Source organism: Carcharodon carcharias, chromosome 17, assembly GCF_017639515.1.
Source record: "Carcharodon carcharias isolate sCarCar2 chromosome 17, sCarCar2.pri, whole genome shotgun sequence".
Taxonomy (NCBI): domain Eukaryota; kingdom Metazoa; phylum Chordata; class Chondrichthyes; order Lamniformes; family Lamnidae; genus Carcharodon; species Carcharodon carcharias.
Window position 1 is genome coordinate 91,217,962 of NC_054483.1, and position 22,410 is coordinate 91,240,371.

Sequence of the window (22,410 nt, forward strand, 5' to 3'; positions counted from 1 at the left end):
TTGGTTTGGTTTAAAAGGAATTCTGGAAAGCTAAACCATCAGGACTGTCGTGCCCTGAGGGAGAGAGGGTTTGTAAAAGTGTATTTTGTTGATGACAATCATGCCTGTGAAATTCTAAGGTGAAAGCTGTTCTTGGATAGGACTCCTGACCTCCCCTGCATGAGTATAGAACAGCATGTTGTGAAACTATGCAGCTATGTATTGCCATGCACGCTGAAGAGGAGTGATGTGTGTGCTTCTGCTTGCATAAGATGCATCTTTGTTTTACTGACTATTTAAAGTGAAATTTACATTTTTATTTGAATTAAAAGGCAAATTATCCTTCTCGTATAACTTGTGTTGGTTTTGATTCATGTTGAAGTAAAAGTCACAAAAAGTGAATTTTCTTTTGTAATTTCTTCATTTGGGGATTGTTTGGCAAATTTGGTTATTTTGGTTTATGGTTCTCCCATAAGGATTGTACCAAAGTTGTTTGATTATCAATACTGTGACTCCAGAAGCAAAACAGGGGTGGCAACGCTAACTTGTCTCATTTCCTCCAAATAAAAGGTGTGGCTATAGGTATGGGTCCTAGTTATGCCTGTCTTTTTGTGGGGATGTGATACATTCCTTGTTCCAGTCCTGCTCAGGTCCCCTCCCACAATTCTCATCCTCGCCCACGGATGAAGTTTTGCCAAAAATGCAAAGGCCGCTTGGCCTTTTTGCCCACCCGCCAACTGAACAATTGCACAGACAGCAAAAACTTCTATTCATTTAGTTGATTAAGGGCCTTAATAGGCTGCTTAATTGTCGACGGGCACACTACCAACTCCCATGCACGCCTGCCAACTGAAATATCGCGCAATGACATTGGGACACTCACCCGACGTCATCACACATCATTTTATGCTCGAGTGTGTCGAGTGCCCACACGCCAAGCGAAAAGTTTTGGCCTCTATACCTGAATGCACGTAGCATTAATAACAAAGTAAATAAATTGATAGCACACATTGAAGTAAATAAACATGATCTGATAGCCATTATGGAGACATGGTTGTAGGATGGCAAGGATTGGGCCCTGAATATTGAGGGGTATATAACCTTCAAGAAGAATAGGAAACTAGGTAAAGGTGGAGGGGTAGCACCGTTAACCAAGGATGACATTTGTGCCATAGTTAGAGATGACCTTGCTCCAGGAGATGAGGGATAGTAGGAGAAAGAAGTTACTAGTGGGCGTGGTCTACAGGCCCACTAACAGTAATCACAATGTAGGACAAAGTATAAAGGAAGAAATATTGGGTACTTGCGATAGAGGGATGGCAATAATCATGGGTGACTTTAATCTGCATATAGACTGGAAAAATCAGATTGGCAGTCGTATCCTGGATGAGGAGTTCAGAGAATGCTTTCGAGATGGTTTCTTTTTTTAAATTCATTTACGGGATGTGGGCGTCACTGTCTAGGCCAGCATTTATTGCCCATCCCTAATTTCCCTTGAGAAGGTGGGGGTGAGCTGCCTTCTTGAACTGTTGCAGTCCATGTCGTGTTGGTATATACCCACAGTGCTGTTAGGGAGGGAGTTCCAGTATTTTGACCCAGCGACAGTGAAGGAACAGGGATATATTTCCAGGTCAGGATGGTGATTGGCTTAGAGGGGAACTTCCAGTTGGAGGCATTCCTGTACCTGCTGCCCCTGTCCTTCTAGATGGTAATGGTTGTGGGTTTGGGAGATGCTGCCGACCGAGCCTTGGTAAGTTCTTGCAGTGCATCTTGTAGATGGTACACACTGCTGCCAGTGTGTCAGTAGTGGAGGGAGTGAATGTTTGTGGATGTGGTGCCAATGAAGTGGGCTGCTTTGTCCTGGATGGTGTTAAGCTTTTTGAGTGTTGTTGGAGCTGCACTCATCCAGGCAAGTGGAGAGTATTACATCAGATTCCTGACTTCTGCCTTATAGGTGATGGACAATCTTTGGTGAGTCAGGAGGTGAGTTACTCGCCACAGGATTCCTAGCATCTGACCTGTTCTTGTGGCCACAGTACTTATATGGCTAGACTAGTTCAGTTTCTGGTCAGTGGTAATCCCCAGGATGTTGATAGTGGGGGATTCAGCGATGGTAATGCCATTGGATGTCAAGGCATGATGGTTAGATTCTCTCTTGTTGGAAATGGTCATTGCCTGGCACTTATGCGGGGCCTGAATGTTACTCACCACTTGCCAGCACAAGCATGGATATTGTCCAGGTCTTGCTTCTTTTAGGACATAGACTGCTTCAGTATCTGGGGAGTTGCAAATGGTGCTGAATATTGAGCAATGATCAGCGAACATCTCCACTTCTGACCCTATGATGGAAGGAAGGTCATTGATGAAGCAGCTGAAGATGGTTGGACCTAGGACACTACCCTGAGGAATTTCTGCAGTGATGTACTAGAACTGAGATGATTGACCTCCAACAACCACAACCATCCTTCTTTGTGCTATGTATGACTCTAACCAGCGGAGACTTTTCCCCCGATTCCCATTGACTCCAGTTTTGCTTGGGCTCCGTGATGCCACACCTCGATCAAATGCTACCTTGATGTCAAGGTCAGTCTCTTTCACCTCATGTCTGGAGTTCAGCTCTTTTGTCCATGTTTGAACCAAGGCTGTAATGAGGTCAGAACTGAGTGACGCTGGTGGAACCCAAACTGAGCTTCAGTGAGGCCTCCTATTGGTCATCCAGCCTCAGGATCCCACCTGCTATCCTGAGTTGGATGCTCAGCATGCCCTCTAGTTATTAATTGGGCCACATTGGCAAATGCTGTGTTGGGTGACTGCTCCTGACATGATGTAGCGGACAGGTCCTGCAATTAATAAAGTAATAAAAAAGTCAGGGCCGCAACCTCAAACAGAAAATCCAGCCCCTTGAAATAGATTGTTCATGTAACTCAGTGTAGATTAATAAATTAAGTCATGATGGGATTGTGGAATTAACTAATAGTTGGATCTGAGACTTGTGAAAGAGAGCTGGACAAACGATTGCTCTAGTCTTTTGCTAGATCATTCTCTGGCTGCAAGTTTCTAGTCAGGACTCAATTGAGGCTGCACTTAGTCTACATCCAGGAAACAGGTTGGATTATTCTGATTCCAGATTTTGACATAAAATATGTATGTTGAGAAATAATTTCAGATGAAGTGTCATTATGTTTTTTGATCCATATAAATGAATATTGTAAAGATTTTAACTACCACAATACGTACTGTTTTGCATTGAATGCTGTTCCATTTTAAATACTTTGTCATAGAACCATAGAACACTACAGCACAGAAAACAGGCCATTTGGCCCTTCTAGTCTATGCCGAAATATTATTCCGCTAATCCCATTGACCTGCGCCCCGTCCATAACCTTCCAGACCTCTCCCATCCATGTATCTATCCAATTTATTCTTAAAACTTAAGAGTGAGCCCGCATTTACCACGTCAGATGGCAGCTCATTCCACACTCTCACCACTCTCTGAGTGAAGAAGTTCCCCCTAATGTTCCCCCTAAACCTTTCCCCTTTCACCCTAAAGCCATGACCTCTCATGTTTATCTCTCTTAATCTAAGTGGAAAGAGCCTACTCACATTTACTCTGTCTATACCCCTCATAATTTTGTAAACTTCTGTCAAATCTCCCCTCATCCTTCTACGCTCCAAGGAATGGAGTGCTAACCTGTTTAACCTTTCCCTGTAACTCAACTCCTTAAGACCTGGCAACATCCTAGTAAATCTTCTCTTTCAATCTTACTGATATCCTTCCTGTAGTTAGGCGACCAGAACTGCACACAATACTCCAAAGTTGGTCTCACCAATGTCTTATACAACCTCACCATAACATCCCAACTCCTATACTTAATACTTTGATTTATGAAGGCCAGTATGCCAAAAGCTTTCTTTATAACCCTGTCTACTTGTGACGACACTTTCAGGGAATTATGTATCTGAACTCCCAGATCCCTTTGTTCCTCCGCACTCCTCAGTGCCCTACCATTTACTGTGTATGTCCTACCTTGGTTTGTCCTTCCAAAATGCAACACCTCACACTTTTCTGCATTAAATTCCATCTGCAATTTTCCGGCCCATTTTTCTAGTTGGTCCAGATCCCTCTGCAAGCTTTGAAAGCCTTCCTCGCTGTCCACAACGCCTCCAATCTTATTGTCATCAGCCAACTTGCTGATCCAATTCACCACATTATCATCCAAATCATTGATATGGACAACAAACAACAATGGTCCCAGCACAGATCCCTGAGGCACACCACTAGTCATAGACCTCCAATCTGAGAAGCAATCATCCACTACCACTCTCTGTTTTCTCCCACACAGCCAATTTCGAATCCAGTTTACAACCTCTCCATGGATACCAAGTGTATGAACCTTCTGAACTAACCTCCAATGTGGGACCTTGTCAAAGGCCTTACTAAAGTCCATGTAGATAACATCCACAGGCTTTCCTTCATCTACTTTCTTGGTAACCTCCTCGGAAAACTCTACAAGGTTCGTTAAACACGACTTACCATGCACAAAGCCATGCTGACTATCCTTAATCAGCCCTTGGCTATCCAAATAATTGTATATCCGATCTCTCAGAACACCTTCCAATAATTTACTTACTACTGACGTCAGGCTCACTGGCCTGTAATTACCTGGTTTATTTTTGGAGCCTTTTTTATACAACGGAACAACATGAGCTACCTCCAATCCTTCGGCACCTCACCTGTGGCTAAGGACATTTTAAATATTTCTGCCAGGGCCCCTGCAATTTCTACACTAGTATCCCTCAAGGTCCGAGGGAATATCATGTCAGGCCCAGTGGATTTATCTACCTTTATTCGCTGTAAGGCAGCAAGCACCTCCTCTTTAATCTCTATATGTTCCATGAAACTACTGCTTGTTTCCTTTCCTTCCTTATACACTATGCCAGTTTCCTAGTAAATACTGATGCAAAAAAACTGTTTAAGATCTCCCCCATCTTGTGAGGCTCCACACATAGAGAACTACTCTGATCTTCAAGGGGACCAATTGTGTCCCTTACTATCCTTTTACTTTTAATATACTTGTAGAAACCCTTCGGGTTTACCTTCACATTATCTGCCAAAGCAACCTCATGTCTTCTTTTTGCCTTCCTGATTTCCTTCTTCAGTATTTTCTTACATTTTCTATACTCTACAAGTATTTCATTTGCTCCTTGTTGCCTATACCTGCTATACACCTCTGTCTTCTTCTTAACCAGATCGCCAATATCTCTTGAAAACCAAGGTTCCCTATGTCGGTTAACTTTGCCTTTAACCCTTACAGGAACATGTAAACTCTGCACTCTCGAAATTTCGCCTTTGAATGCCTTCCACTTACTGAACACATCCTTGCCAGAAAAAACTTATTCCAATCCACTCTTCCTAAATCCTTCCTCATTTCCACAAAATTGGCCTTTCTCCAATTTAGAATCTCAACTCGAGGACCAGACCTATCCTTATCCATAATTAACTTATAACTATTGACACTGTGGTCACTGGACCCAAAATGTTCTCCTGCACATACTTCTGTCACCTGACCTGTCTGGTTCCCTAATAGGAGATCAAGTATTGCATCCTCTCTCGTTGGTACCTCTATATATAGATTTAGAAAACTTTCCTGAACACATTTGACAAACTCCAAGCCATCCAGCCCTTTTACAGTATGGGAGTCCCAGTCAATATGTGGAAAGTTAAAATCTCCTACTATCACAACTTTCTGTTTCTTACATCGGTCTGCTATCTCTCTACAGATTTGCTCCTCCAATCCTCTCTGACTACTGGGCGATCTATAATACAACACTATTAGTGTGGTCACACCTTTCCCGTTCCTCACCTCCACCCATATGGCCTCTGTAGATGAGCCCTCCAGGCTGTCCTGCTTACACACAACTGTGATATTTTCCCTGACTAGTAATGCCACTCCTCCCCCTTTCATCCCTTCCCCTCTATCACATCTGAAACAAACGAACCCCGGAACATTTAGCTGCCAGTCCTGCCCCTCCAGCAACCAAGTCTCACTAATAGCAATAATGTCGTAATCCCACGTGCCAATCCACACCCTAAGCTCATCTGCCTTTCTGACATTACTCCTTGCATTGAAATAGATGCACCTGAGAACATTTCTATCCTGTACAAACCTTTGGTTTCTGTCTATACATGCATTTCTCGCTTGACCTTTATCCTCCTCCACCTCACTATCTGCTCTAACACTCTGGTTCCCCTCCCCCTGCAAATTGAGTTTAAAGCCCTGGAGCAGCACTAGCAAACCTACCTGCAAGGATGTTAGTCCCCCTCCAGTTCAGGTGCAATGTCAATATTCAATTTGCCTTCTAACGATTAGAGGACCATTTAGTGAATTCTGGTATGTTCTGGTTTGCTGGAGTAACAGCATGAATTTTCTGTTTCATTTATGGATCTCACTGTTGCTTACCTAGATACAAGGCAGGTGATGACATATCTGCTTTGTAGTGCTGTGCGGTCTACTTATAGGAGTGGTGAGGGTTGCTGCATCTAAGCTGGACACCCAGCATAAAACCTCAAATCTAACGCTGTTCACTTGGAGTGGAAAGTACAGGACCACCAAACTAGTATTTGGAAGGGCCTGCCCTTTGCAGCAGGTGAGGTGTATCAAGTTTGCTTTCTCAGCACCACTAAGAATTGCCTTGTTGATTAGCCACAGGCTTCTCCCTTGACAAGAGAGAGTCTTTCGGGATTAGGAGGCAACAGTACAGAACCCAATCAGAAGCCTCCATTACAACTGTTATGAAAGGGTGAATGGATAACATGCAATTAGTTCTAGGAGCCGTATAGTAGTTTGGTAATGATTCACGGCAGAATTGTGTGAGTGGAAGAAAGTTTTATTTTTGACAGAGTTGTGGCTGCAGTTCCAGGCAATCAGCGGGTTGAAGAGAGGTAGGACCAGTAGCTTCTGGGCTGAATTCCAAATATAGCAGTATACTGTAGGCTAAGCAATGGTTGCATATATGGTCCTCCATTGCCTTGCTTTGAGCACACACCTATTAATCTTCCCTACCTTGGCACTCTTCCTCAGCCTGGAGAATGTTTTTCTCAATATCATCCATGAGTGATACACCAAGGAAACGGCATTCACTTAGTTGACTACCTCTTACTGTATTTCTTGTATTTAGACACAGTGATTGAAACTGATTTTAAATTAGATCAGCAATATCAGTGATCATTAATAAATCAATAAATCAGTTTATGTTGGATATCCAGATCAAGAAGTGTCAATTCTGGAAAAGCAAATGTTGAATCCAAGATGCCCTATGGAGCATATGTCAAACTAAAACAACTTGCTCAACTGTTCAAACTATATCACTCAGCAATGTTCGCAAACCATTGAGCAGTGATGAGAGAATCTTCAGCATGATGCAGTATCTAGAACCTAAGCATTCTCTTGCTGAAGTTCTCAAATATCACACATACTCGTGGGGAGAGGAATTTGAGCAGCGCAGATCAAATATTTAACATGCTGTTACTGATAAAGGGAGAGCAAATAAGGAGCCACTGGATCTAATAGAGCAAGCATGAATTGACCAATTGTAATCCTTCTCTTCTGGGTACCAGTGGTGCCATAAGGCTTAAAGTTAATTTATTGTTTAATAACCGTGCCTATTCTTGGCACTGCTTAGCTGTCCAAAAACATTGTTCACTTTAAAAAGCTCAGCAGCACTCTACACACAGTGGCAATTTTGGGTTGCCAGCTAAACCATAGAGGATTGTGTGACTGGCAGCTTCAAACTTATCTGGCTGGGGACCAGTCCAATTTGATTAGTATAACTGATATGACAGTTAATTGGGCTTAGAAGTGTCAAGTATGGACAGTTCGAAAAGGCAAAGGAGGACACATGCAAGCCACTAGAAGTGTGAGGGAAAACAAGAATTTACATTGTGCCACAATTAAGAAACCTCCCATTGCATTGAGACTGGACAACTGCAGCTTCTGTAGCACGTGGGCAATGTTTTTTGTTGATTTTTTTTCCCCATGATGCCCTTCTGATGGGCTCTCACTTTTGCTACTTAAGCAGGTCCGTTGTTGAATTTATACAAAATTGAAAAACGTCTGAAAACAAGAAACACACTGAAGACTGTTTCCTTCACTTTTTATTCTATACTGTACTTGCATTGTAAATTAACTCAAGCTAATGGCCAGCATCTCCTTTGAAATACAAAGTGCAAGTTGTGTGGCATATATAGATATATATATAGAAAATTATTATTGCACAAAGTTGGCAAAATTGGGTTTCAGTACATTTGAATTCTTTGGGTAGAGCACAATTTATTCAATAGTAGAAGAGAGAACAAGAAAACAAGAATGATTATTTTCAAACAATCAGTAACAGCCTATTTGATTGTCTAAGGGAACTATATTTCTTTTTTGTGTAGCTGGTTGACGCTTTAACATTACAACACAAATAGACTATTGATTTTAGTTTTCTCAACGCCCACAGAACAATTTAAAGCGTTGTAAAGTTCATTGGTTTAAATAATGATAAAGGTGCATTTGTCAATAAATTTGATCTTTTGTAGAGTGTTCTGAACATTACAAAAGCAATTTACCATAGTTTGTATTTTTTCAATTGAAGAATCTGGAAATGGCTAAAAACCTATATAGATTTTATTGCGCCTGCACGCATTTCCATTAGTAACAACAACGTGTTTCATTACATTTTTGTGCAAACTTTTTCTCCGTAGTAATTATGGTTCTGCTTAGTGTGTAAAGTACGTTTTAAGAATAATACTTGTTAAGGAAGATCACTAATCTGTAGTAACCAATAGGGCTATCTCAGCAGTCAGTGTAGAGATAGAGTTGGATTTGAAACCACGCATAGCTGCTGACTATATTGTAAATAAACTTAATGTTTCCACCCAAAAAGTGTCTGCTGATCAACTCCATCAACAATAGTAGCAACTCGGCCACCCTTACAACAAACTGGTGATGAGGATAAAATAGGATTGAACAGAAGAAATCAGCACTGTACCTTGCCCAGTGATTGTAAGTAGCAAGCTCTGTTAGAATTGAAGAAGTAATCCCCTCTCAAAATGCCACAATTTAGGAGAGTAGATCTTTTTGGATCAGCCACAGATGATTGGTCTCATTACATGTAACGCCTCACATTCTTTTTTCAAGTGAATTAAATTTTGGGGGAAGAGAAGGGGCAAGTGATCCTCTTAAGTGTTGTGGGAGCAAAGCCTACATTTTGATTCAAGATTTGATGGCACGCAGTGCCCCAGATTCGAAGAATTTTGATGAATTGGTGGATCTCATAAAGAGTCATTTTCAACCAAAGCCCTTAGTCACGATGCAGGGGTTCAGGTTTAATTTGCAAAATGGAGCCACAGGTGAGACAATTGCATGCTATGTGGCAAATCTGAAGCAGCCAATGGAACATTTTGAATTCCGTTTGACTCTAAACGAATCAGAGTTGTTTAGTGTGGGTTGCGAATGAGGACACTATTCAGAAAAATGAATTTGGATTTCAAGAAGGCGCTAGAAATAGCGCTGGCCATGGAAAGCGCAATAAGAGATACAAAAGCAGTGCAGGGTGCGCAAAATGATGCCGTTCTCCACATCGGGCGGGAAACTCCAGCCGAAAAAGGCACAAAAATGCAGGACTCTGCCGAGAAGTGGGAAATAGCCCCCACTAGCCAAAGAATAAAGAAAAATAACTTAGCAATGAAATCAAAGAATAATTTTAATAGAGGTGGAAACAAGCATTCATTTAGCAATTGGCAGTTTAAAAAAAATCAACTGCTACAATTGTCACAGCAATGGACATATAATGAGGCAGTGCAAGGAAAGATTCAAGCAGGCTTGTAAAGAAAAGAAGAAGCCCAATGAAACCTACAATGTAGAAGAGCCTGAAGCAACAAATTCTGACATTTACCTGTTGTTTAATCTTAAAGTTGTAAAGACCGAACCAATATTTGTCACAGTGAAAGTAAATGGCAAACCTGCTAGGATGGAAGTAAACACGGGAGGTTCCACTGCAGTAATTGGAGAACATACCTTCAGATATTTGAATAATGATAGGCATCATTTAACTTTAGAAGAAACAGCTGCCAAGCTCAAAACGTGTACAGATGAACACATTCAAGTAAAAGACATAAGCAGAATAACTGTCCATTATGGAAGCCAGTTGGCAAAGCTACCCTTGATGATGGTAGCAGATGAAGGGCCAAGCCTCCTGGGGTGAAATTGGTTAAAGGAGATTACGTGAGAATGGGCTGAAATTTTCCAGTTGAGAGCAAGTGGGCTACCAGAGCCATTTAGAAAGAATGCCGCCATCTTCAAGGACAAACTGGGGAAAATCCAGGGACTGCAGGCAAAGATTCATGTGGATCCGGCAGCAACCCCCACATCATGAAGGTGAGCCATATGCCCTGCGAGAAAAGTCGACACTGAACTGTACAGACTAGAGAAACTGGACGTTATTCAACCAGTGCGGTTCTCAGAATGGGCAGCATCCATAGTCCCAGTCCTTAAACCCGAACAAAGCGTCCGAATTTGTGGAGACTACAAACTGATGGTTAATAAAGCAGCTAAGCTAGACAGACACTCCATTCCAAAAACTGAAGACCTGTATGCCAAGCTGGCAGGAGAAAGAACCTACATGAAACTTGACATGAGTCATGCTAACCACAAAGGGTTGTACCAATATACATGATTGCCTTTTGGAGTCTCCACAGCTTGTCATCTTTCAGAGAACAACAGAAATCTTACTGCAGCGACTGCCTCAGGTTGTAATCTATTCAGATGAAAGATGCCTTTCAGAGTCTCCACAGCTTGTGTCATCTTTCAGAGAGCAATGGAAAGGTTACTGTAGCGACTGCCCCAGGTTGTAATCTATTCAGATGATGTATTGGTGACAGGATTCACTGAAAAAGGGGAATTGGCAAACTTAGAAGTAGTCTCAAAATGTTTCTTGCAAGCTGGAATGTGTTTAAAAAAAGAAAAGTGCACATTCAAAGTGAGGGAGGTAATCTATTTGGGTCACTGGGTAGATTCACAGGGCCTTCACCCAGTTGAGGAGAAAGTGAGAGCCATAAGAGAGGCACCTGCGCCAAGAACGCTTCAGAGCTCAAATCTTTCCTTGGAATGAACAACTATTATGGACCGCCCTTACCCAATTTGTCTACAGTGCTAGTCCCCCTGCATTATCTACTCAAAAGAACCAATGTTGGTCTTGGGAGGCACCCCAGAAAGAAGCTTTCATAAAGGTGAAACAATTGTTGCACTCGTCCGATCTATTAATGCATTACAACCAGATGAAAAAACTGGTGCTGACATGTGACGCATCTCCCTACGTAGTGGGAGCAGTGCTCTCTCTCATCGGATGATGGCATGGAGAACCCAAAAGGCATTAAGAACGCTCACAACAGCGGAAAAGGGATGCTTGCAGATAGAAAAAGAAGCCTGACAATCATCAAGAAATTTCACCAGTACGTACTTGGCCCCTATTTTACAATTGTTTCAGATCACAAACCATTGCTAGGATTGTTTAGTGAGGACAAGGCTATACCGCCCATTGCCTTGGCAAAAATACAATGATGGGCTTTAATTCTGGCAATTTACGAGTACACTTTCGTACACAATCAAATTGCAAAGGCCGATGCCCTTAGTCATTTGCCTTTACAAGAAAATGATGATTACCTTCCAGTTCCACAGGAACTTGGTTTACTGTTAAATTTCTTAGATTCCTCGCTGGTATGTGCTTGACAGATCATAGACTGGACAAGTCGGGACCCAGTCCTATCTCAAGTACGAGAAAAGTGCAGCATGATTGGTCACAGGAGCCTGTATCTGACGAAATAAAACTGTACTTCGACAGAAGACATGAAATAACCAGCCAGGATGGTGTCTTATTGTGGGGAGCACGAGTGATAGTTCCTCCAAAGGGAAGCTTTATCATTCATTTTGGGATAATCCTCTATAATGTTTTGATAATGTATTCAAGATTCTGTTTGAAATCAGTTGGTATCAGTCTACATTAACTGCGATCATTGGTATGGAATATTATAATGATTAATTTAAATAGGTGATTGTGTTTTTTGATATGCATGAGGTCTTTTATGTGTAGCTTGATTAATAGTAAACCTTCATAGTACTGAGTTATACATGTTCACCATTGGCAGTAACAATTTATTTAAGGGAATTGGTTTGTGTAACATAACAGCTGAGACCAAGAGCCTCACATAAAAGACCTGGAGGGAAATAGTAAATCTCAATCTAACTTGCTTGGAATTTTCAATACTTCCAGAGCCGCCATTGAAACGGCATATTTCCCAGGAATGCAGTATGAATGCAGTGTGTTTGGGACGATATGGTGTGAGAAGCCACCATTGCGGCCAGTGGGTAAAACCCACCCCCCCCCGCCCCCCACCGAGACTGTCCCTAAACCCACCGCCCCGCCACCCCCCCCGAGACTAATTCCATAAACCCACCAACCCCCCCCACCCCTCCGAGACTAAGTCCCTAAACACAGCACCCCCCCCACCCCCCCGACTAAGTCCCTAAACGCACCCACCCCCACCCCCCCGAGACTAAGTCCCTAAACCCACCCCACCGAGACTAAGTCCCTAACCTGCCCCCCTCCACCCCCCCACCGAGACTATGTCCCTAAACCGAGCCCCCCCCACCCCCCCCGGAAACTAAGTCCCTAAATCCACCCCCCCACCCCCCCCAAGACTAAGTCCCTAAACCCACCCCCCCACCCCCCCGAGACTAAGTCCCTAAACCCACCCCCCCGAGACTAAGTCCCTAAACCCACCCCCCCACCCCCCGCCCCGAGACTAAGTCCCTAAACCCACCACCACCTCCCCACCCCCCCCCGAGACTAAGTCCCTAAACCCAACACCCGCCCCCACCACCCCCGAGACTAAGTCCCTAAACCCACCAACACCCCCCACCCCACCCCGGGACTAAGACCCTAAACCCACCACCCCTCCCACGCCCCCCGAGACTAAGTCCCTAAACCCACCACCCCCCGCCCCACCGCCCCCGAGACTAAGTCCCTAAACCCACCACCCCCCACCCCCCCCACGGGACTAAGTCCCTAAACCCACCTCCAGCCCCCCCAACCCCCCCCCCCCGAGACTAAGTCCCTAAACCCACCCCCCCACCCCCCACCGAGACTAAGTCCCTAAACCCACTTCCCCCCTCCACCCCCCCGAGACTTATTCCCTAAACCCACCACCCCCACCCTCCCTGAGACTAAGTCCCTAAACCCACCTCCAGCCCCCCCACCCCCTCCTCGAGACTGTCCCTTAGTGCAAATCTGGGATGATTCTGCCCTATGTCTGAAAAGGTTCTTCCTCACATTCCTCCTGCATTTCTTGCCCCAAACCTTAAATCTGTGTGCCCTGGGCCTGTAATGACTTTCATTTGCTGCTGACCTGTCCAAGCCTATACCTTACTGAATTTTCTTAGTAAGAATTTAACTGTATCCTCCAAATTCTCAGTTTCTTTCTCCTCCATCTTGGGTCTAAATGCATGTTTAACTACCTTACACTGACATTTCAAACTTAGATCATTTAAATAAGATAGAAACGATAGGGGTGCTAGGAGCAATCTACATGATACTTCCCCTTACATGTCTCTTTATCTTTCATTAATTACTAAACCAGGCCCATGTCTTATTTTTGATACACAATGACCTTAGTTTGTAAAGAAGTCTTTCAGGCACTACTGTTGCAGGATGTCCTTGTGTCAGGGACATTTGGCCCTAGTTTACTGTCAATGATTTGGTTTGGCAATTACAATTGGGTATAGCCAAGGCTTGATTAGAACATTAGCTGAGTCAATCTTACACAGACTCTTCAAACAACAATTCACTGAATCAAGGTGGACATTGCCCACTATAAGCCTCTAAACAGCAGTCCAATGTGAACGGTCTTATTGAAAAGTCTGCTGTGCTTCGTTCTGTTCGCTCACTTTCATTTATGTCCCTTTCCTTACGATTTTCTGTGGCATCTATGCAATTGCATCAGCCAAAACCTATTGGTGCCACTTTGTCTAGTTTCAACCATTCTCTCAGATTACTGTATCCTTATAATGGAATTAGGTGTGAATTTCCGCTAATCAGATGCCAAAGCCTGCAAGTGATAACTGCAACACTTGCCCCTTTACCTCCTCCCTTCTCATCATTCAGACTCCAAACCTGTAATCAGGTGAAACAAAGATTTACTTGTATTTCAAGCACTTTGTGAAAATTGCTTATCACTTATCAGCCCAAAGCTGGATGATGCCCTAATCTGGTTTCTTCATTTTTGAAACTTGAATGGAACTGAACATTATGCAATCATCGGTGAATTAAGTAACAACTTCTAACCTCATGATGATGGGAAGGTCATTGCTGATGCAGCTGAAAATGATTCAGCCTAGGATGCTGTCCTGACAACCTCTTGCAGCAATGCCCTAGGACTGAGCTGATTGGCCTCCAACAACCACAACCATCTTTCTTTGTGCTTGCTATGACCCCTAGCCAGTGACGAGTTATCCGCCTGATTCCCAATGACTTCAATTTTAATGGAACTCCTTGGTGCTAGGTCAAAAGCTGCCTTGATGTCAAGGGCAGACACTCTCATCTCACCTATAGAATTCAGCTTGTTTCTCAATGATTGAACCAAGGTTTAAATAAGGTCTAAGCTGAGTGATCCCGGCAGAACTTGAACAGGGCATTGGTGAGCAAGTTATTGGTGAGTAAGTGTGGCTTTGTCGATGGCACCATCTGTCAGTTTGCTGATGGGGCATTAATTGGCCAGATTCAATTTGTCCTACTTTTTGTGGACAGGAAATAACTGGGCAATTTTCCCACTTGTTGGGCTGACACCAGTGTTGTAGCTGTACTGAGCATTAACAGCAAAGATTTTGCTATAACTTTGGGAGACCTTAACTATGTCACAATCAATTTTCTTCAACATTAATTTTTGTACCAGAAATTACTTTTAAATTATTGGAAAAAGTTGAAAAACATGTTTTTAGGGATTTATTTCCATTAAATCCTTAGGGCTGAATTTTGTCGTTGGTGAGCAGAGGGCAGGGCCCGCTCGCCGACGTGTAAAATGACGCGAGATGACGTCGGGCAGAGCCCCCGATGTCATCCCGGTCCAATTAAATTTTCAGGAAGGCGGGGGCACAGCCAAATCAGCTGTCCGCTCGCTGACCTGTCAATGGCCAATTGAGGCCATTGACAGGATCATTTAAACGATTAAAGGACCTGCCCATCCAACCTTAAGATTGGTGGGCAGACCAGGAGCCCCGGCGGCAACTAGAAAAAACATGAAACCTCATCCAGCGGCGGGATGAGGTTTCATGTTGGGATTTAAAAAGTTTTATAAAGTTATAATGTAAATTATGAACATGTCCCATCTCATGTGACATTGTCACATGAGGGGGACATGTTAGGGAATTTTTTTTCTAATTTTCATATTTTTAAAAGTGTCAGCGATGTCCCTGAGGCAGCACCTAGCCTCAGGGAGATGTGCGCACTCTCGCTTTTGGGAATCCCTCCCGCCTGCACAGGAAACGCATAGCGCTTCCCTCCGGACATCACGCTGGGTGGGCCTTAATTGGTTTGCCCACGTAAAATGGGGGTGGGGTCCGTTTCTCCAGGGGGAATCGGCTCCCTGCCCGCCGGAGATTGGGTGGGGCCCACTTGCCCGGCAGACAGAAAATTCTGCCCTTAGTGTTTGTGCAAAGCTGCATTGTATCACACTGATGCTACTACATTCTCTATAGTGTTAAGTAACATATTAAAATCAAATAATTGAAATAAATCTCTCATGCTTGGCTAACTTCATGATGATTATACCTTTTAATGATTAACAACTTGAGACTAAGAGAATTGGTGACCCAAAGTAAATGTAATTAATATTTGGTTAACAAGTCTTATAATAGCAGAGTTATGAGTGAAAAAAAGCAGAGCACAGAGATAAGTATATAGAAAGCATGAGACCAGCAGATATAGCATTATTGTTTGCATATGACCTGGAAATGAAAAATCAATGTTCTTAATAATATTACCTTGTTACCTAAGTTTTAGATTATGCACTCTTTGCAGCTATATTTTAAGTTTAAATTTCTGCCCTTGGACACAGGGCATACTTTCCAAATACGTGTTCCTGAGTAAAACTGCAATATGCCTGCGATCTTCAACATGCAACATTTCCAGGAGACCATGGTGATCATGAGGCACTTCACCCATTACTCTACCTAACTTTTTCCCTCTGTGTTATAAGCTGCATCTAGCAACCTGCTCAGATGCGAAGCTGGAAATTGGTTCCAATGGTCACTGATGTGTTGCAAAAAGAAAACCCACTGATATGAATTGTTTTCCCATGCTAAAAAAGCATCTGCACATTCCCCTGGTTCTCCCTACTTTAATTGAACCCAAAAAATATTCCCACACTGACAAAGTATAGTCCCTTTATTATTTTAAAGAACTTAATCAAATCTCCGCAAAGCCTGCACTTTTCCAGAGTAAAAGGACACATTTTCCTGAACCAATCAAGGCAACCAATATTCTCTGTCAGCTGCATGGCTGTGCAGCAGCCTGAAAATTCCTGCACAGACCAAGCACAAGTTAAGTTGAATTTAATTGGTACTTTAATGGCCTTAATAGACCTGTTAATTGTTGGTGGGCGTGCTGCCGACTCGTGTGTGCTGGCTGACCGAAATATCGCGCGAGTGTGCGATGATGCCTGGACGTTTGTCTGACGTCACCATGCGTCATTTTACGCTCGTATGTGTCGGTTGCACGCCTGCCCGACAAGCGAAAAATTCTGGCCATGGATTACTGTGGACAGTTCTGGTCTCCGTATTATTAAAAAGATTTAGAGGCACTGGAGAGGGTGCAGAAAAGATTTACTAGGATAACACCAGAACTTAAGAGGCAATACTTATCAGGACAGACTGAATAGGCTAGGGCTTTTTTCTCTGCAAGGGTTGACTAAAGGGTGATCTGATAGGGCTTTGATCGGGTAGATGTAGATGCAGGATGACCAGAACAAGGGGCCATAAATGAGAGATAGTCACCAACTAAATCCAATAGGGAATTCAGGTGAAAGTTCTTTATGCAATGACTGGTTAGACTGTGGAACTTGCTACCGTGAGTTATTGAAGCAAATAACAGATGCATTTAAGGGGAAGCTAGATAGGAGAAAGGAATTGTTGATTGGGTTAGATGAAGAAAGGTAGAGAGGAGGTTAAACACCAGCATTGATGTGTTGGGCCAAAAGGCCTGTGCTGTTAATATTATATAACGAGAATCAATATAAAACATTAGGAATTGTGAGTTTGGGTCCTGTTTCCCCTTAAACTTTGCGTGTAAAGTTATGCCCATTGGAAACTGGTGTAAATGCAAGATTCACTGTTCTTTTGCACACAGAAGTTAACTGAGATTCTGGTGGATAGAACTTAAGAGTATGCAAATGACTGAGGAAATTTGTGTGCAGCGAAATTTCAACACCACTGTGTAAATCAGTTACATACAAATTTCCTTCGGGGGAAATAATGCACAACTTTATTCTTGTGCTGAAATTGTGCTGAAAATTTCCAGGAAATTCCAGACCATTGGTCTTGATATTCCTGGAGATTTGTGCCATTGTAATAACAAATCTGCTTTCAACACTGCTACAACCAAATGTTCGACATCATCACGTGGGCACAAATGAAAGGAATAATTTGCCTTTATATAGCACTTTTCACAACCAAAGCACTCTATAGCCAGTGATGTCCTTTTGATATAATGTAAGGAAGCTATCTGGAATTTCAATAAAGTATGCAATAATGTGTTTTATTTTAAGGTTTTATTTCATTTCCAAAAAAACTAAAGGAAATGGTTCATGATGTACTGTATACCAGTAAAAAGATTAACATACGTGTTTTTGATTCATATTAATTATAGCATTCTTTTCCACTGATACAAGAAATTGGTAGATAAATATATGTTTTATAAGGTCATCCATTTTTAACAGGGTAGCTCTAAGACAAGTTTGTTGAAATAAGTGTAAAATATTACTCAAATGTTCATACATCCTTCTGCATGAAAGGAATTCGATGTCCCAAATCTGTCATTTTTCATTTGAATTTAAAATGGAAACCAGATTAATTTTAGACTTGCACTCTTTTAATGAGTCATTCTAGATTTTTCTTAAATTGCTGTTTCATAAATGAGTCAGAAGCTTATAAATTTTTAAAAATTAATTTCCAGGAGGTGGACTTCGTTGGCTGGGCCAGCATTTATTATTTCTCCATTGTTGCCCTTAAGAAGGTGGTGGTGAGCTGCCTTCTTGAACTGCTGCAGGTCCATGTGGTGTAGGTACATCCATAGTGCTGTTAGGGAGGGAGCCCCAGGGTTTTGACCCAGCGACAGTGAAGGAACGGTAATATATTTCCAAGTTAGAATGGTGAGTGACTTGGAGGGGAACTTCCAGCTGGTGGTGTTCCCATCTATCTGCTCCCCTTGTCCTTCTAGATGGTCATGGTCATGTGTTTGGAAGGTACTGTTGAAAGAGCCTTGGTGAATTCTTGCAGTGCATCTCGTAGATGGTACACACTGCTACTGTGGGTCGACAGAGGAGGGAGTGAATGTTTGTGAATTTGGTGCCAAATTTCAAGAACAGTGGCAATCTGCTTGTAATTGCTGCTGTTCGGAAGATCTGGGCCAGTAAGTCATTAACTCACTTGGAAAAGTCACTTTGGGTCCCATCTCTTAGTAATGAACAATTAAATTCTGCTTTCTAATGTCGAGAGCAGTCCTCAGAATTCACTTCACACTAATATGTAAGCAAGTACTGAACTATCAGAGAGAACAACTTAAATAATGTAAGGTAACTAAATGGAGTTTTATTAATTATTAAACCATCAGAAGCTTCACTATGGTGCGCCACATCCCCTCCAAATTTTTAACCCACACAGTTTGACTCAGGTCTATTACGAGTTAATGATTAAAAACATAATATGCACTGCATGACTGTAAATTTAAATCAATCATACAGAAAGTTTCCATCTTATTCTGCTAAAGTCATGAGTCTCTCCTGAAGTAGGAGGGGCAGATATGGAGCTTACTGGATGAAGTGCTTCCAGGCCAAGATGGTGGCATTTATTCAGCACATGATACAAGCTATATGTTGGTGAGAGGCAGCAAATATCAAATGTAAATAACATTCATATAATTTGCATTTTCCAAACTTTAGAAACTTCATTTGAGTCGTGCCTCAGAGAGAGTAACTGCCCTTGACATCAAGGCAGCATTTGACCGAGTGCAGCATCGAGGAGCCCTAGCAAAACTGGAGTCAATGGGAATCAGGGGGAAAACTCTCTACTAGATGAAGTCAGACCTAGCACAAAGGAAGATTGTTGTGGTTGTTAGAGGTCAGTCATCTCAGCTCCAGGACATTACTGCAGAAGTTCCTCAGGGTAGTGTCCTGGGCCCAACCATCTTCGGCTGCTTCATCAATGACATTCCTTCCATCATAAGATCAGAAATGGGGATGTTCACTGATGATTGCATGATGTTCAGTACCATTCGTAACTCCTCACTCCCAGGATGTTGATAGTAGGGGATTCAGTGATGGAAATGCCATTGAACATCAAGGGATGATGGCTGCATTCTCCCTTGTTAGAAATGGTCATTGCCTGACATTTGTGTGGCGTGAATATTACTTGCCACTTGTCAGCCTAAGCCTGGATATTGTCCAGATCTTTCTGCATTTGGACATGGACTGCTTCAGTATCTCCCCCAATTGACGCTGCTGTACATTCCTTCAGGGGTGTTCTGACCCCGGATTTTGCTGAAATGTGCAGTGCAGCATCCCCCAAACCTGACCTGTTGGAGCAGAGTAGAGTTGGGGAAAACAGGACACACTTGATTTTTATGGCCCTAGCTGCCGTATGATAAGTTTAAAGGTCCAGTACAAATGCTTGTGGATGGATGAGTGACTGTGTGAGTGGATGAGTAAATGAGTGGGTGAGTGATTGAATGGATATGAGAGTAGGCTGGGTAGGTGGATAAGTGGATGAGGTGGTAGTTGTAGGTAGGTGGACGAGTGGGTGGGTAGTTAGGTCGGGGGCTTGGTGGTTGTTTCATGCCAGAAGAGTAGTCTGTGGTCGGGAGGAGAGTAGTCAGGTCAGACGGATAGTGAGGTGCGGTCAAGAGGTCGTGTGTTTGGGAGGGTAGTTGAGTAGTAGGCGGGGTAATCTTGTCAGTTGAAGGGGTAGTCGGGGGTATATGGGTTGGGGGGCACTTGGATCAAGGGACTCAGGGTCAGGGGAGAGTGGTGTCATGGGGTTGTCAGAGGGTCGGGCGTAGCTGGGGGGGGTGGGGTTGTCCGGTCTGTCAGGGGTGTAGTTGGGAGGATAGCCGGTTTTTGGGGGGCGTAGTTGGGTGGGTGGGAGCAGTAGTTAGCTTGGGTCAAGGGGTAGTCAGGTGGTCGGGATGGTTAGGTGGTTGGGGGGGTAGTCCGATTTGGGTCGGGGTAGGGGGTTAGGTTGGGCGAGTAGTTGGGTTGAATGGTAGCCAGGTCAGTGAGGGAAGTTGTTGAGGGTTTCAGTGGGGTAGTCGGGGGGTAAATGTAGTGGGGCTGGATGGGCGGGGATGGGGTGATGGGACGTATTAGTTGTGGAGTTACCCAGGTTTTTGACTCGGTAACTGAAGGATGCCTAATCCAATGCTTGTTATTTTTTCAGCAGAAACTCCAAGGGCAGAATTTTATGGCCCCGTTTTAGCGGGGACAGGGCCGTAAAATGCGGTGGGCCGTTATAAATCCCATTGACGACAGCGGGAACGTAAAATCCTGCAGTCGTAAAATTCTGCCCCAAGTCTGCTGGGTTCACACTTCAGTGGAGGAGTCAGAACAAAGTGGCGAGAAAGAAATGAAGGTGGAGGCAGTAGCAACAATAAAGCGGATAACGACTGGAGCTCTTGCCATTTAGGATCTGAAAATGCTATGCCAAGTTGGATAGGAAAGGTTGAGGTTGAAGTTGAATTAGGTAGGAATACTGGGTCAGTTTGGGTAGAGCAGGGACTAAAATAGGCAGAATCTAAATGGGTCAGCGCTTTAGTTTATTGTTGCACTGCACGGACAGTAGAATTCTAAAAATATTTTTCAGAGTACAGTCAGCTAAAAGTAAAAAGAGAAAATGAAGAAAAGAAGTGCAGTTTTGTGGGGATCTGACTGCTAATTATGAGATATCATAATTGATGTTCGTCCATGTTCACCATATGACACTGCAGGCCAAACAGCAAAGTCACAGGCTCACAAAACTTAAAGTTTTGTGTCCAGAATGCTGTAAGATCAATGAACCTGACAGCGTGCTCATGCAGAATAATCTTATAAATAGTGCAGCGTAAATAGAAGGAAAAGTTGGGAATTTGGTGAGAGTGGGAATTTGGTGCAGAGTGGGAAGGAGGTGCTGACTTTTTTGCTTTCAATACTTGCATTGGTTCATGTGATTGCTGCTGCTGTCTTGTAAATAAAGTTTGATGTTTCCATCAAGAAAGTTGTCTGGAAAATCAACTCTATAACAGGTCTCAGGTCTCTGCTCCTGGTCAGAGCATTCCTTCTGCTCCTTATTTCCATTCAGCTCCAGGAAATTTGTCACGTGTTTTTTCATTGACCATCACCTTTGTCACTCAAATTGTTTGCTTCTTCCAATGTTGCCATTGTCACTTAAAGCAGCAATAGGTTTTATAGCAAAAATAAAAATACCTGGAAAAACTCAGCAGGTCTGACAGCATCTGCGGAAAGGAACACAGTTAACGTTTCGAGTCCGTATGACTCTTCAACAGAACTGTCGGACGGACTCGAAACTTTAACTGTATTCCTCTCCACAGATGCTGTCAAACCTGCTGAGTTTTTCCAGGTATTTTTATTTTTGTTTTGGATTTCCAGCATCCATAGTTTTTTGCTTTTATCAGTAGGTTTTATAGCCTGCTATTGCCCCACATCTCTGCTTTTCTTCCAGGATTGCACAATCTAAATTTAACTTGGTGTTAGATCTGAGTAAATTGTGTTTAATTTTATTTAGCACATCAGAAAATTCATTTATTAAGAAATTAATGTCAATGAAAAAAATCAAAGCATTTTCAACAATTGGTAGGTAACTGGTGGCCAGATTATGTAATTAGACCCACCAGTTTATATAGTCAAAATCTGTAATAAATGTATACATAAGAATTTGCATAGAAATAGAATTAACACAAAAAGTGTGATGAAAATGTGACAACATAAAGTGCACACCAGACACCTATACTTTGTTACAGATGTAAAACAGAGTTTTTGAAAAAAAGACTCATTAATCCACAGCTGACATGTAAAAACGAGTTTTGTCATCTTTAATTGATGTCAGCCACTATTTACAAGAACCTGCAATTATC